Raw genomic sequence first — 16,829 nt, 5'->3', positions numbered from 1 at the left:
GTGTGTGTGTGTGTGTGTGTGTGTGTGTGAGATCTGGGAACAGTGAGTGTTACCTAAGAAAGAAAGTAAAGTAATACATATCATTCTTTGATGCAAGCTGCCTGTGTGGTCTCAATGTTTGACAGCTTTCAGAGAAACTTACATGCCTAAACAGATGAATAGTAGGAACAGATCAAAATGTGTCTTGTTATATTTCAAATACTGCTTCAACACAAAAACACCAGCATGCTCAAATACATTTCAACAAAATACATATTGTTGCTGACCTGCAGAAAAATCATATCTCCAAAAAGTAACAGGAATTGAGAAAAACTGTGACAGCTATGTGTTCCTAACATTAGCGTTGGACCAATATGCAGTATATGGGGCCGATGTTGACCTGTTATTAAATATTAGATATCAGCCAGTTGGTGTCATCCACCTCTGATATGATGGAGGTTCCACATTCAGTTTTTTCATTTATTTTTTCAGTAACATTTAACAATAACATAATTGTTCATTTAACTGTATTCAACTATCCCAGAGTCTACCAGTGAATAGGTGGTTCACCCTGCCTTAAGGAGCTGCTAACCCACCTAAGAGAATTTAATTAGTCTGGCTTTCAATGGAGAGTTGAGTGTCCCATGATGGTCTAAATGCTGTTTCAGAGGCTTTTCCACCCTGACAAGAGTACAATTCAAGGGGGAAGTGCTGAATACTTGTACATTTTTGGCATGAAAATGATCAAATGTAAAGATACTCACGATTGGCACAAAATATCAGTTATTGGCAGCTTCAATCCAAAAATATCTGTATCGGTATTGGCCTTCAAAAACCTATATCAGTCGAACCCTACTTAACATGTTACAATGCATTATCAATAGTTTGTGTTTGTCCCAGGGTCAGGAAATACTTTCTACACGTGAAAGACAGTGTCATGACACGGTAACACTTTATTTGAAGGGGGGTTAATAAGGGTGACATAACACTGTCATAACTATGTCATGACAACTGACATGAACATGAATTAAACTTTATGAATGTTTACGACTGTTGTCATTAAGTGTCATTTGGTTGATAAAGTCACTTTCAATGCAGTTGACACTGTTCTAGATGTCTCTGTCATGACAACTTGACATTAACCAAAGGGACATAACCTGTCATATCATGACAGACTTCATTATCAAACACAAATAAACCCTTTGGTTGTATGTGTTAACATTACATTAAACTGACATATTTTGACAATGGCTGTCACGAGACCGTCATAACTGTGTCATGATATCCCTGAACTCAAGTACAGTGGTAGAATTTGGACTTCATAAAAATATCATAAAATGTTATTTGACATGGTATTTATGCACCCAAACGCTGGTTTGAGCCTGTTGGGCCATTTTTAGTGTTATTTTAAGTTATTTCCACAGAGTTGGTAGTTTTTGTGTAACCCAGCTGGTTTAGTGGCTGGCTCCCTCAGTGAAACATCGCAGACAGACCGCCCCTCCCCCGAATTCACATCTCTACCCAGCCAGCCAGCTGCTGAATTGCAAAACGTTTCGGTTTGTCAGCAAGCGATCGTTTGGGTTCCTCTTCTGCAAGAAGCAGTCCTCCTTGTCCTCCTGTCCACTTCAGGGCAAATAAAGTTAAAAGGTTTGCATCCACTTCTGTACCTAAGTACGGAAGCGTATTGATGCCACATTGAAAAAAAAAAAATCGGCTCAGTATCTCGTTATAACGAGAAACTTTTCTCGTTATAACGAGATCTTTTTCTCGTTATAACGAGATATTTTCACGTTATAATGACATCTTTTCTCGTTATTATGACATACCAACTTATCTCATTATAACGAGAAACTGTTCTCGTTATAATGACATACCAACTTATCTCGTTATAACGAGAAACTGTTCTCGTTATAATGACATACCAACTTATCTCGTTATAACGAGAAACTTTTCTCGTCATAACGAGATACCAAGAAACTTTCAAATGCTGTTATAATGAGAAAAAAAATATATAGCCAAATGAGAAAACAGCCTATGGACATTGAAAATGCCTCGTTTACACCGTTTAGTCAAGTTTTATTTCATGCTTGGGTTGAGACATGGCGAGATTCTGCTATTATTGAGCACATTAGATGGTATTGTAATAAGTATGCGTACACTAAGAAGAATGTTAAAATGTATGGGACTGTACAGAAGAAAGAATCAGTCCGACCTCTTGGAGGTGGCGTCATTTCTCATTGATCAGCTGGAAGGGCACGGAAGGCTGCATGGATACAAGCTACACCACCTCAATTGCATCCAAGCAGGGTATGTTGTAACCCAAAGTACCGTGAGGCATTTGTTAAAATTGCTGGACCCCCATGCTGTTCAACAAAGACGGAGAAATCGCCTGAGGCGCCGCATCTACATTAACCCTGGGCCTAACTTCATGTGGCATGTGGACTCGTATGACAAACTAAAACCATATGGCATATGTATAAATGGAGCGATTGATGGCTTTTCAAGACTTATTGTATGGCTTCATGCCTATTCAACAAACAGCAACCCGAAGGTCATCGCCAGTTACTTCATAGCAGAAGTTGAAAAGAAGATGGGGACAGCTGCCAGAATTCGTGCAGATCTGGGAACAGAAAACGTCACCATGGCAGAGATGCAGAGATTCCTCCGATGGCGTGGCCGGGATGACCACGCCAGAAATTGTTTCATCTCTGGGTCCAGCAATCACAATCAGCGCATCGAAAGTTGGTGGGCTTTTTTGAGAACGCATCATGCCCAGTATTGGATGAATCGTTTTCAGAAATTGAAGGACAATGATTGTTTCACTGGCGACTTCCTGGACAAGCAGCTTGTTTTGTTCACTTGTCTGAATATTATCGAGGTATGTCTCCCTCTCTCTCTCTCTCTCTCTCGCTCTCTCTCTCGCTCTCGTTCTCTCTCTCACTCCGTGTGTGTGTGTGTGTGTGTGTGTGTGTGTGTGTGTGTGTGTGTGTGCGTGCGTGTGTGAGTGAGTGAGTGAGTGAGGGTGCGCGCTCGACCCAGAGATTAATAGCCTATAAGTCTACACAATGATTTCAAATGCTCCAACTTTAATGGCATATATTTGCACTAAAAAAGTTGTAGCTGAGCTCGAGTGATCTTTGCCAGATGTTCTTCACTCAATGGCAGGCTTCACTGGTCATATCCCTTTTCGCACAGAAGCCTAGATGATATAAATTAGGAAAACATGCACAGGCAGATGCTGTTGTGGTGTGTATTGGGTAGCTATACGAAATTGTATGCTACTTTTCCTTGTTTTTTAAATAATGTTATCACCTACTGGAGAAGGATTGAAAGGTGATGGCATGTCTAGTGAATCGTCCTGTCCAGCGAAGAATATCTTGGAAAGATCACCTTGAACATAATTTGCACATGATTGCAATATGTTACCATTTGTTAATGAGGTAGGCATTAGGCCTATATGCGCTTTCACAACTGGGCACAATATCATTCTATTATCCATTATTCTTGCGTAAGCTATAATCCTATGTGTGTGTAAGTGTAGGGTTATCGTATACTGTAGGCTATCTTTAAATAAATGACTTCCAAATGGTCTACAAATTATAGGCCCTAAAACGCATGTTCTGTCAATAAAAACGGTGTCTTGCCTGCACGTTGCTAGACGCAGTGAAATATTGTTGTTCATGATTTGAAGATTGTGCCTATGAGAGCCTATGTCTGCATGTATCTCAACTCAAAATAAGAACTCCGACGCGAATCTGTCTATTCACTGCTATTTTTCTTCTTCAGGAAGAGCTGCAGCAAGTCACACATTTGTGGAATACCCACATTATCCGCAACAGCAGAAATGCAGTAGCTCCAAGTGGACGTCCACTTCTCATGTACACCCTCCCTCGCCTATTTGGAGGACAAGACCACCTGAAAGTGGTCTCTCAGCAAGCAGTAGAGGCTTGTAAAGAAGAATGCCTTCAGAGAGGACCATATCCTTGCGATGAAACAGTATTCAACTTGTGTTGCCTTATAATGGCAGAAAATTTCTTACACTCACCCACTGCAGCAGATGAAGCCATAGAGCTGTATCTTTTCCTGAGGGCACACATACTTAAAGACTTATAAATTATCCCAAGAGCTCTGGAGCAGATACATCTGCTGGCCCAGCATAAGAGGAAAAAGAAAGTTAGGCTACAACAAAGAAAGCAGATTGCATCACCCTGGAGGCCGTTGTGGATCTACCTGGATAGGATGAAATACATAAAGACTGCATGGACCAGTTGGTTGCTTGCTGCCTCCAAGTGGTTGATGCTGGCCATTAATTTGGCTCCCCCTGGCCACACTCTACAGTACCTGAGGTATAACGATGTCATGGGCCTTTTCCAAGAGTGATTCTGCGATTCTGAGATTTGTCATTCCAGTGTGCTAAGCAACTCACTTTTTTTTCAAGTTGGAGGGGTTTGATGGCCCTGCATGGTCTGAGAGGCCGATACCTCTGGCCACTGAGGTGTAAACCTGCTATATGTTAACGTTTGACTTTTTATAAATTCATGAATATCCTCTAAGGATCCTCTAAGGAAGAAGTATGTAGGAATAAGACAACTGTTCTATAAAGGTATTTATACACGCGCAAGAGTGTGTTGGTCTCGTTATGTTTTCCAAGACACTGTGATTTGTGCTTCAGGAGAGAAAAGACCCATAATTTGAAGGCTCTCCCTCATCTTCCTCAGATAACTTGGGTTATTATCCCTTAAGTTTTGTATTCAGAAATATAAAACAAAGACATTAAATATATCAGTGAGACATTTCTGGGTGTTTTTTTTCACTGCTACTATGGACATTGGTCAAGTCTTGAATTGCTCATGGATAGTTTTGAACATTATTGTTTTTAACTGGGATGAAAATATTAATGATAACCAGTAACCACCTCACTTTGTGGCAGATTTATCTGTTTTGTTTTTGCACAATCTGCTGCTTAAGAGTTTATTAAAATATAATGCATTTATCTAAAAAAAATAAAGTATTTCTAAGATCAAGTAATTGGTTCTTTTTCATTTATGGATGACAAAAGAGAAGGGATTTGATCATCTGTGTCCGGGAACACACCCCTATAAGTTTAACTGGGCAATGCTAAATGTCAAGTGCTAAAAATATTGCATCACTATACAGCAAACCATGACATCTGGCACAAATTCAAAGCCACACCATTGTGGAAATAATCAAAATCACCTCTGTAATAGCTAAATTACAGTATAGAATATAATTAGATTCACTCCAGGCCCATATTGCACGCAAATGCAAATGTTTTAATCTTTATTGAAATACTGTCTGAATATATGTGTAAAAACTAAAAATGACATTTTCATCAAGACAAGAAATGACACTGAATATTAATTTGAAAAAAAGTGCAACTGTTTATTTTCAGTTAACTGTGATGACAAAATGCTGAACAGTCATCACACGATATGAACAGTGAAGCCTGCCATCAGTGAATCTGGCAAAGATCATCTGGAACTCCTCATATGTTTGAGCATAAATGCATTATGTTTCCATTCCATTTCCATAAAACTCATTAACAGGTAGAAAAGTAAAAAAAAAAGCCAATAGTAGTGCAATACACAATTAGTGAGCACCTCCAAATAACACACACACACACACATACACATGTGCGCACACACACACACACACACACACACACACACACACACACACTAGTGTTGTACACATAGCTGTCTGTGGTTACTGAACAAAAATCATAACTCCTTAAGAGGTAAAAAAATTGAAAGGAACAGGCCTGTTTCTAACAAACGTAAACAGAAAATTGCAAATAAAAAGCTGTGTGGATTTCTTCAGTTATGAACATTATGTGCACCTCCTGCACCCAAGCACACACAGGTACTTTACTTCTTCAACTTACTTGCAAAATATTAACAGGTAAAACTTTGAAATGTCCAGGAGTACCCTCACAATAAAACAAAATAACCAGGCAAATGCTGCATTTCTCACCACAAATTTGTTCAACATATCTCAAGATCTTATTTTCAGGAGTGCATTAATCCCCCCCCCCCAGTTGTGCCTCTGCTTTAGCTGATCATACATTCATTACTGGAATTCTTGAGTGCCTTGATTGTCAAATGTTTGCCACCCTAGATACATGCCTCCACCCATAAATACATTTAACTCCTCCTTTCCTTCTTCATATTACATAGGCTTTACCTTTTGTTTATACTTTGAATGGACCTAATCAATACTCTTCAGTGTTAGGGTAGTACTGGGAGGATGAACTTATCTCTGCTTAAACTATGCTGAATTCATAGGAGTTTTTAGCGACCAGTATACTGTCCATTTCAACACGTAGTTCTGGGTAGGAAGCGTATGTCCATGGTAGTTCCAGAACTGGCCCACAGGTATGCGCTACTGGTCGTCGTGCCAGTCCCTCTATGGGTGTGAACAGGACCTCAATCTTGTTAACACAAATAACATCCGACCCTGTAACAAACCTTAACATCCTCCTGAGGCCTGCATCATCCAGTCCTCTGATGTACTGTTGCAGAAATCGAAAGCTCTGGTTCTCTGCTTGAGTTGTAGGAGATGCATCCAACAACTTCAAAAGCTTTCTTGTTGTTGGCTTTTTATCCTCATACATTCTCTGAACATCTTGTGGCCTGACAAAAGTTTGTTTTAGGATGTGGCTAGCAATTGACATTTTTTCCACTGCATATCTCGGTTTTTGGATTAACTGCTTGTGTGCCACTTTTAGAAGAATGTCTTTCAGATTCTCTTGTGTTGGAACCGTTGTAACACCCATGCGATCCAAAAGATCAAGTAGCTCATCCCTGTCCTCACCTGAAAGATTTTCTTTTAAGGTGGTGGTAACCAGATCCCTCTCTGACTGACTCATGTACAGGAGAAGAGATTCAAACAACATATCAGTTGAGACTTCATGCTCCCCAAAAATTAATGCCACTGTACAAACTGGGGCAAGGCGAGAGGGGAAGTATCCATGGTCTTGAAATCCCTTGACCAGAATTCGGCCGATGGATTTCCACTCTTCTTCCTGCCATTTGGGAGACAGTGATGGAACTCTCAGTTCTTCCCCTTCAGCTGCATGGTCCATGAACTCTGTCCAGAATGCAGCATACACATCTCTTGATACGCCATCTGCATCAGCTCCTTTTTCATCTATGTAGGTGAATTTCAGGGGATGTTTGAGTAGTGCTGGATCCTTGAACTGGCTAATCATCTCATCCAGGAGATTGACCCTGTGAAGTTTTATGATGACACATACAACTTCATATGAAGCAGTAGCGCTGTTTGCTTCATCACCTGCAGATGCTGTGTCTGCAATACTGAGTGGTTTGTCTGTCGGGGGAAGGGTAACAGATGTGATGATCAGTTCATCCTCTTCAAACAGCAGGCTGGGTTGATATATCAAGGTGTCGTCCAGTTGACTGGCCAAAGGTTCTCCAAAAAAGGGACCTAACATCACCTCAGATGTGTCAGATAATAAATCATCATCAACCCCCTTCCCATCTTTTGACACAAAGACAACAGTTTCAGTGAGTTGCTCATCTCCTTCATTTGTTTCTCTGTGTTGTGCATTATTGTTCACATCTGATTCTTCATCATCATCTGTCAGGCACTTAGTGCACAGATAAAATCTTAACACTCCCATTCTTAGTACCATGTACAGTTCCCCAACTGTGATATCTTCATCAAGTACAGCTTCCTCCTGATAGTCTAATATATCATGACTAAATGTCTCAAACCTTCCAAATTTAGATTTTCCATTTGGGAAGAAAAGCTCTTTAGCATACTGTAACATGTCCGTTTTCTTTGATTCTTTAGGTACATCAAGGGTCCTTGTTCCTCCTCCCCGGCGTTTTCTCACTTGTTTACCTTCGTGAATCCACCCCAACTCAACTTTTCTAGTTTTTTTTTCAGCCCCTTTGTTGTTTCTCAGATGGCTTCTTGTTCGCTTTGAAGCAGGAGTCTCCTCATGGTCAGAATTCTCACTATCTTTCCCACCGATGCCCATCTTTTTCTTTAGTTTTTCAAGCAGTGAATGTTTTTTGGGTTGTTTTGCACCTTTGTCTTTGTCCAAACAGAAGCGCCTTGCTGAAATCCGATCTCCATATGTTGGGATGTAGCCAGCCAGAGTGTCATCATCCATAAGTTCGATGATTATGACATCAATCTGTGAATGAGAGATATAACTATTACCACTTATGGACAAGACCAGAAGCACCCCCCACCCCACCCCACCCTCACCCCAGCACACACACACACGCACACACACAGGAAAGACAAAGACAGACGGGTGGTATGTCCTGGGGGGTTGGGTGTGGAGGGAGCCTGGCCCTTACCACAGTATTGGGGCTTATAGAAGGTGGGGTAGCCTAGTCCTCACCATAATATAGGAGGAGCAAGCTACTACTAAGGTGTGTGTGCGTGTGTGTGTCAGAGAGAGAGAGAGAGAGAGAGATGTGGGAGGTATGTAAATAAAGACATATTAAGCAATAAATAGCCCCTGGCCTTAATACTGCTAGTCTGGAAAAGATTGCCCTGCTTCATGACTGTGCTTGGTTTTACAGTTTTTGATTATTTGATTATTTCGCACTGGATTACTTTTTATTTTGTCAGCAGACTTTTACATCACCAACATGACAATCAGAGTTAGGTCGGGTTGATTTTTTTTTTTAGCCCATTTTAGTTAGGATAACCTATGAATGTACAGTCAGCGCAGCATGGTTCTGATTAGGCATGTTAGGCACGCCAACCATTAAAAAGAGAAATGATCTGTGCCAAAATAACATAGACTTAGGTTCTGACAACATTGGGCAAAGCAGCAAACACGTCGTCTTCCTCTGTTTGAAACGTCAGTAATGTTAGCAAACTATGGTAGCGTAGCCTATCATTATCCATCTGGGCATGATCTGATACCGCTGGTAGAGTTGGGAGCTTGTCTAGTTGGTTCTACTCAACCGCATATGTTTTGAAGTGTAATTTACTCTCCACTAGTTCGTCGAAATGATGCGGCATAAGCTGCTAGCGAAATAGGCTAATGTTGATTGATAAACACGCTAGCACAAGCTCGCGTGTTGACCATCATTTGTCCAAAAACAACACTTACATGTTCTTGTTCCATTCGTGAGAGACACTCTTCAGGTACACCGCGATTTCGTAAAAATATCAACAGTGGGGTATCCGTGTTTTGGGCCATGGTGAAGTCTCAGACAGTTCCAGTGAGCCAAGTGCCCGTTCATGGGGAATCCACCACCGATCACTGGATCATGGAAGGTGGATCACGAGAAAACTTGGTATCTCGTTATAACGAGAAAAGTTTCTCGTTATAACGAGATAAGTTGGTATCTCGTTATAACGAGAAAAGTTGGTATCTCGTTATGACGAGAAAAGTTTCTCGTTATAACGAGATAAGTTGGTATGTCATTATAACGAGAAAAGTTTCTCGTTATAACGAGATAAGTTGGTATGTCATAATAACGAGAAAAGATGTCATTATAACGTGAAAATATCTCGTTATAACGAGAAAAGTTTCTCGTTATAACGAGAAAAGTTTCTCGTTATAACGAGAAACTGAGCCGATTTTTTTTTTCACTGTGGCATCAATACGCTGCCGTACCTAAGTCACCTACAGCCAAAATGAACATTCAGTACCCAGAGTCAGAGGCGGACATGCATGAAGATGGCAAAATGAATTACCAACTGTTAGCTAATGTTAGCGTTTGCTAGCGTTAGCGATCACGCTAACCTTAGACTTTTCTTCATGTCCATGTTTCATTTAAGGGTCACATAAAAAAACAAAAAAACACTCGTTTTAGAGCAAGTGAGGGATGTTACACCTAACAAAATTGATTTAATGCTGCTTTATCACGATATATCATGCTAGTAGCAGGGTTGCCAACTTTGGTCAGCTGGCTGGAGTGAGATTTTCAGGTCACAGGCTGTAACGTTTGCACTTCATATTTTCACCATAAATCATTATTTATGTAGCCTAAACACTGACAAACAACTCATCACTGACTGTCACTTGTCACTGACAGATGCATGGAAATTTGTCTGAAATGTGTGGACACTGCCTACCTCTGCGGCCATATTTTTATAAGAGGAAGATGCCTTTTTTTTTACAGTTTTCACAAGTTGTATTTATACTGAGTTTTCAAAATCCTTAATGCAACTGCCAACACTAAGATGCTGTTTAACCAAACAGTTAATTCCATGCACAAAATGCAATCAAGCTCTTAAAACAATCAAGACGTCCCAAAATTGAGTAAGTCAACCAAAGCAGCACACTGTCATCAGCTGAGTAGAGGATTTGGCCAGGTAATCTGTTATACTGACCCAGAAAACACTAAGCACAGCTATTGATACTGCATTGAGCCTTTGTATTATGTGGATCTTTGGTTGATAGTATAAAATATGCATGCTGTAGATCATTTTCTGAATTAGAGAATAATGTAGATTATGAAAAGATATCACAATGGGCCCCCACTATCCCAGGCCTTAATCCAAAATAATCACTGGCACCACACTATCAACCCATTAAAGCTCTACCTTTGCAGACTTGCAGCTCTCTTGCCGTCTAATACGTTTAAATCATACTGGTAGTGATCTATAATACAATGCAGAAATGCAAGCACCATTCTGCACACAGTGGATGTCACTATATAATGCAAAACAGTTTGATATCAATATTAATCAGACATACAAGAGGCTTAAGATAACCTACATTACTAATGCTTAATATCAAACAAGAGGGTATTGAGTGATTTCAAGAGATGACAGGCACATTTTTATATTACTTATTATCTATTCAGATTTGTTACTAACCACCACAATTGATAAACCCACCTTTCTTTGTGAAAAAACACCAGTGCGGTAAGAGAACTGATGGACCCACTAGGGACACCAAGTGGAGGACCTACAGGAGCACAAACACAGACACAACACACACAAAGAGAAGACTAGGGAGAAACGGTGAGATCAGGAGGTGAGGTAGGCAGACTCATGACAGAAGCGGCAGGACTAAACATTTTCAGTGAACGGGGGGGGGGGGGGGGGGGGAACTACCGTTTGCATGGGTAGGCTGCTTTTGACAAAACAAAAAGGAAAATAAAAATAAATCTATTAATCTTTAATTAAGATATTTTTGTAGATGCAAATTTCAATGACTGATGAATAAAAAGTTGTTTTCCCTACCAGTAGTTTTGAAGCCCCTGACAGTGAGAGGCCGTTGGAATCGTCCTAACTTTCAATCAGGAGAAATTCTCCGCGCACAGAAAGCAACACACGTGCTGCGGGAGAAAATGAACGATAGTTAAGTATCGTAACTCTAGTTCTACGATCACAGGCGGAGCCCTCTAACAGGGCTCTATTAGCCACTCATCTAGTCGCCTTAGCGCACTGAAAATTTGCATGCTCAGCCAATCAGGATGAGCCTATACACCCTCTATGGGGCCTCACACTATAAATGCCGAGCGGCCCCTCATTCAGCGTCCACTAAGTCTTCAGCGACTCGTGGAGTGGCAGGGCGAGCTGTTAGAGGGGCTGGATTACCCCCGCAACCTATACATCAAAATGAAGCTTAGAACCTGTCGTGTTTACTTCCTCAATTTAAAAAAAAAAACCCAGTCGAAATTCGTTTCATTTACTACACATTATTGAAAAGTGATCGCTATATTCTGTAGTCGCCCCCACCGAGTCAGCGCAAAGCAGGCAGCGGGCTGAGAGCTGACCGTTCCTGGCTATCACTCAGGGAAACTCTCGCATCGAGGAGGAGGCGGCGTCATGTTAGCTAGCGAGACAAAAGCCTGGTGTGGCAGCTGAATTTATTTCAAACCTCCGCAACCTATACATCAAAATGAAGCTTAGAACCTGTAGTTTTTAGCTGTATGTGTTCATTTCCTCCATTTAAAAAACCCAGTCGAAATATTGAAAAAAACAACGTTTTACCTTGTATTTCAGTCGATATTCATCCGTTTAAGATGTAACATGCTGTATGTATCAGCCATAGGTTTCATGGAATTTTGACTTAGCAGGTGAGTTCCCATTAAAAATTAAAAAAAAAGAGAGAGAGAGAGAGAGAGAGAGAGAGAGAGAGAGAGAGAGAGAGAGAGAGAGAGAGAGAGAGATAAAAAGTACAGTATGAGGATGTGGAAATATATTTCATAATTAATTATATGCCAATATTAAAATCAATTTGATGCTGTGAAGGCACACAAATTGCATTGCCAATTAATATTAGGTTAGAAAATACAATTACATTTTGTCAATACATTTAACATGACATCCGGTGTAAACACGCCCACTTCCGGTCTTCTATCCGAATACAGATACAGATAAAGATAATGATGTCTCTGTACATCTCTAGTAGAAAGACTCCGTTATAATCCTTGTTTTTCTGCTTCTATTAAGATGTTTTAGCAGATACATCTAGTTGGAACACTGTGTGTTCTCTTCAGTATTTTCAAAGGTATTATCACTTATTAGAGAAAAACAGCTTATCACAAGCAAACACACACATATGTTTGTCTATATACAGAGATTCCACATTAGAAATAATCTGAACAAGGCTTTCCTCCCCTATATTCTGAAGCTGTGTTTTTGGAGATATAACAACAAATCATCCATGGACATAAAGAAGTATACAAAATGCATTAATCTCATACTTAGGCTGCTGTAGTTCGGGAAATATTCCTTATCGTTCTTGCATGGTGCCCTTCACAGGTCCAACTGCTTGATTAGAATGAACCCCTTTGACTGTTTTCTAAGCTGTACTGAAATAATGTCCTGGAGATGTTTCCGGTGCAGCTACAATGGAGATTAGCAGCAGATGTTTCAGCTATCTAACACATCAATGCTAAATGTCAAGTTTTGGTGTCAGTCCCTCAGAATCAAAGAGAGAGGGCTTCTTTCTAGAGCCGCCATTTTGCACCGACGTTCAACAATCATGCATGGAGAAATCCATCGTAAAAGAGGAAGAGAGACCAGTTTCTCCACCGGCAGTAGACCAAAATGCAATGTGTCCACAGCTTGTATCTTTGTGGTGTAGGGTGTGAAAGACAACAGCCTCTTTGACGTTTGTCTTTGTAATTTGAACAACCGGGCAAACACATCACTCTCTCTCCAGTCTAAATTTTTGACTGGAAGAACTTACTACGCTATTGCTATCACTCTCTCTACTTCCACGTACACATCAAAGAGAACCGCCTTCTCTGGGGGTTGTCAAAAGGCATTCTGGGAAATGTAGGAAATCACTAGTAGTGTAGAGTAGATGTAGACAAGGCAGGCTGAGGGAAAGCGGGTACATCAAAAAAGTTTCATCAACAACATTTCATCACAAAATACCTCCTGGAATGCATTGAATATTGTAAATTTATATCAGTGTAAGAATATCCTAGGATGCATTTTTCCTTTAACTCCTGGTGGACACTCAAAATACGAATCATGTAACATGTATGTGATAGATGCATGTCAACCTCTCCATCACTGTGGCTGCATCACTGACATTTATTTGGGAAAATAATCATATACTTTGATTATATAGCACTTATCTTGAAACACAGTTTACAAAGTCCTTTACAGGAATATTAAAGAGTAACTAAAGCCCAAATCTTGAACTGGCCATATGCTATTGGCTGGTCTTTGGTGCCAGGTGATGTCACCTCTATAGAGTACAACATGTTAACACCAAAACAATAAAAATGTGAATATAAACTGAAAGGTACAGTAATGTAACAAGGCTGTAATTGAAAAGCAGGTCTATCCAGAGACCAAAGGATCTACCCAATACATCGTAAAATTGGTGATTTCAGCCGATAGCTCTTTCACAGATCCAGTAGTTATCTGCAAGACATGACTGGTCATTCCATCCTCTTCCGGGCAGATCCCCATTGTGGAACTCAACACAGTCTTCCCCTTGTCCTCTGTTGTCAGGTTGAAGTGGAAACCAGAACCTGGAGTGTTCAGTCAAATGGAATGGAATTTAATACTGTTTATTAGGCATGTAATTATACATTCAGCTAACGGTTCGGTTTGATACACGATAATGGGGTCATGGTTTGATACAATCACCATATTTTGAACAAAATCTGAATGAAGACAATTATGTCAGAAAACAATTCCCTTTTTATTTCTGAGGGAAAACAAAAGCACGAACCATAAACAGGGTGACCACAGGTTTCATCCCCAAATAAGGTTGAACAGTAAAAAAAACAAAGAACAAACAAAAAATATAGCCACAAGCAGCCGTTAGCAGAGTGCTAGCCTGTGGGGCAAATTATTTGACAGAGAGAATATAAGCTTCATCATTTTGGAAAAGTTTTACATCTCAAAGATGGAACGTTTTGGTGAAAGTCCTGTAACTACAGGTGAAAAGGTGCCTGATATATTAACACTCGCCAATTTTGGGCCTTATGATGAAGCTATAGAGCATAACCAAATGTGGTCTGACACACTTTTATGCCCTTCACAAACATTTATATGAAGTTTGATTTGCTCGAACATTTAGGCCTAGCCATTAAGGAATTATGCATCCCCTCCATTATGCCTCTATGCGCTGTCAACTTCATTTGTGCACCACCTTGAAATGGTTTGGATTTTCAAAACTCTGGGTAATAGCCATAATCTAGAAAGTCTATATATGCTGTGTGCCAAAATATAATTGAAATTGGGTTAATTTTGCAGGAGATATAGAGAAATATAGGTTTTGTTTTCAAATTCAAAACAGTGGAAAAACTATCATGGCAGAAATCAAAACCAATATAAGCAATAGCTTCATTTTGAGCCAAGGAATCTGAGGAAAAAAATCAGATTCTATCAGATTCAGAATGTGCACTCCTGAAGCTTACGGTTCAGGAGTTAGTGGCCAAAATGTAAAACTGCTTGTTATAGCGGCACCATCTGGCCTCTGTGTTTTTGTTTTTGCCTGACTAGTGAGGGAGATTTGAAACTGGTGCTGGACCCCTAAAAAACGTATAGATATGCATTTGTCACGAGAAAAGTATTTCAAAGAAAAAACGGCATGTGTTACCTAGACTTGTGCTCTCTAGTGTTTACATAATGCAAAAGAAAAAAAGACCACTCTCAATGTCATTTCATAGATATTACACTGCAGCTGAAATCTCGCTCTGAAAACAGTTAAAAATATTTGTTGAAAGGAAAGAGAAATGAATCACAAAAGGAAGAAATGTCTTACTCTATGGTCAGTGATGTCCCATCCACCCACTTCCAGGTCCCTTCTTGCTCTCTGTCAGTCAGACCAATCCAAACTTTCCGGTTCAAAATATCGAGAATGTCCTAGCAAGAAAAGGTACCAGTTATGACAGTGCAAGGCATTATGAGAGACAGTGGGTGGAAAGAGACCAAAATATCCTACTCATGTAGAATTGCTGAAGTAGTTTGAGAAAATTACAGGTGCAAAAATTGACTTCAAATTATAATAATTATTAACTGTTATATTCATTCAGTTAGCGTTGTGTTCAAATTCATGTGGTCAACATCGAAAAGACAGATAGATAAATACATTAATTTTTGTGGCACTTCAACCACCGTCTGGAATTTCCGCATGTCAGACATGACAGTAAGATTACTCTTGCACCATGTGCTGTGACATTGACATTCCACCTGACCAATGGCATTTGATGATGTGTAATCATCAACTAATATGTTTTTGACCAATGGTTGCTTGCTGTGGGAGTGCCCACATGCTGTTGGAACACTCATGCAGTGCCCACACCCCCTTCTCAAGCCTGATTTGACAGTGAGAATATAAGCTTGAGTCATCATTTTGCTAGTGGAACCCAATGGAACCATGATTAGCATTATGTTGCAGCAAGACAACAATCCTTTTTGCTGTTTGTGCACCACGGCCAAACAGTTTGGATTTTCAAAACTCTGGATAATAGCCATAATCTAGGAAGTCCATATATGCTGTGTGTAAAATGTTGTTGCTTTGCGGGAGAAATACCGAAAAATAGGTTTTGCCTGGTATTCAAAATGGTGAACAAATTTTTGATTCTACGCCAAAATGATTTTTTTTTTTGCCTGAGTTGAGGGGGAGATTTGAAACCTATCCACCTAATCTGATTGCTCTAGGATTTACAGTCTCTAAGTAACAGATTAAAAAGAAGAAGAAAAAGAAGAAGAAGAAGAAGAAGAATCATAACAAAACAAAAGCACGTTGCTTGGACCCGTAAAAAAATGGTAAATATAGCAACAAGCGAACTTTGATTATTACAAAAAAATAACAATATGAGAGATTTATAAAGAAAGTGTGTTTGCTGTGGTACACATGCCAGACACACACACACACACACACTATACCTCTTCCTCTTTGCTGTTTATGATCATCAGGTGTGATTGTCTGTCTGCACAGGCTTGTCTGCTCTCCTCCCAGTTTTTTCGCTCAGTAGAGATGAAGTAGCAACTACAGCCAATGTTCAGCTCCCCCTTAGAGCAGTTTGCTCCTTTTAACAAGAGAAATAATCCATCTTTACTGTTACTTCAATATTACACAATTTCTTCAAAGTAATTTCACATCAGGAAGAGCGTAAAGAAATATACTGAAGAAATAGAGTGAAAGGTGACTGACTGACCACAAGGCTTCTTCTGACTGTTGGTCAGGTTGTTGTAACTGGCCTGTAACTGGTTATAAGCAGTCTGTAAGGAGTCTCTCTCTTTGGTCAGGTTGTTGTAACTGGACTGTAACTGGTTATAACCAGTCTGTAAGGAGTCTCTCTCTTCAGCCAGGTCATTGTAACTGGACTGTAGGTTGTTGTTATCTGCACAGGAATGAGAACCTGCAGTTACAGATCTACTTACATGTGAATTACCAGTAAATG

The 16,829-nt window shown here is 40.0% G+C and overlaps 1 long non-coding RNA gene across 1 annotated transcript; it reads right to left on the bottom strand.

The window, feature by feature from the left end:
- Window positions 1–13,516: 13,516 nt before the first annotated feature.
- On the bottom strand, window positions 13,517–16,439 carry LOC139638159 (uncharacterized). The gene is made up of 3 exons (XR_011694760.1): window positions 16,312–16,439; window positions 15,185–15,285; window positions 13,517–13,943 (listed from the first exon to the last, which is right to left on the bottom strand). It is a non-coding gene; the product is annotated as an uncharacterized lncRNA (long non-coding RNA).
- Window positions 16,440–16,829: the final 390 nt, after the last annotated feature.

Source organism: Centroberyx affinis, unplaced genomic scaffold (assembly GCF_046629955.1).
Source record: "Centroberyx affinis isolate AG114_WGS23_722 - 3 ecotype Tasmania unplaced genomic scaffold, CSIRO-AGI_Caff_v1 ptg006152l_1, whole genome shotgun sequence".
In the NCBI taxonomy this organism is placed as follows: domain Eukaryota; kingdom Metazoa; phylum Chordata; class Actinopteri; order Beryciformes; family Berycidae; genus Centroberyx; species Centroberyx affinis.
The sequence above is the reverse complement of the archived record's forward strand: the minus strand, read 5'-3'. Positions and strand labels throughout refer to the sequence as shown.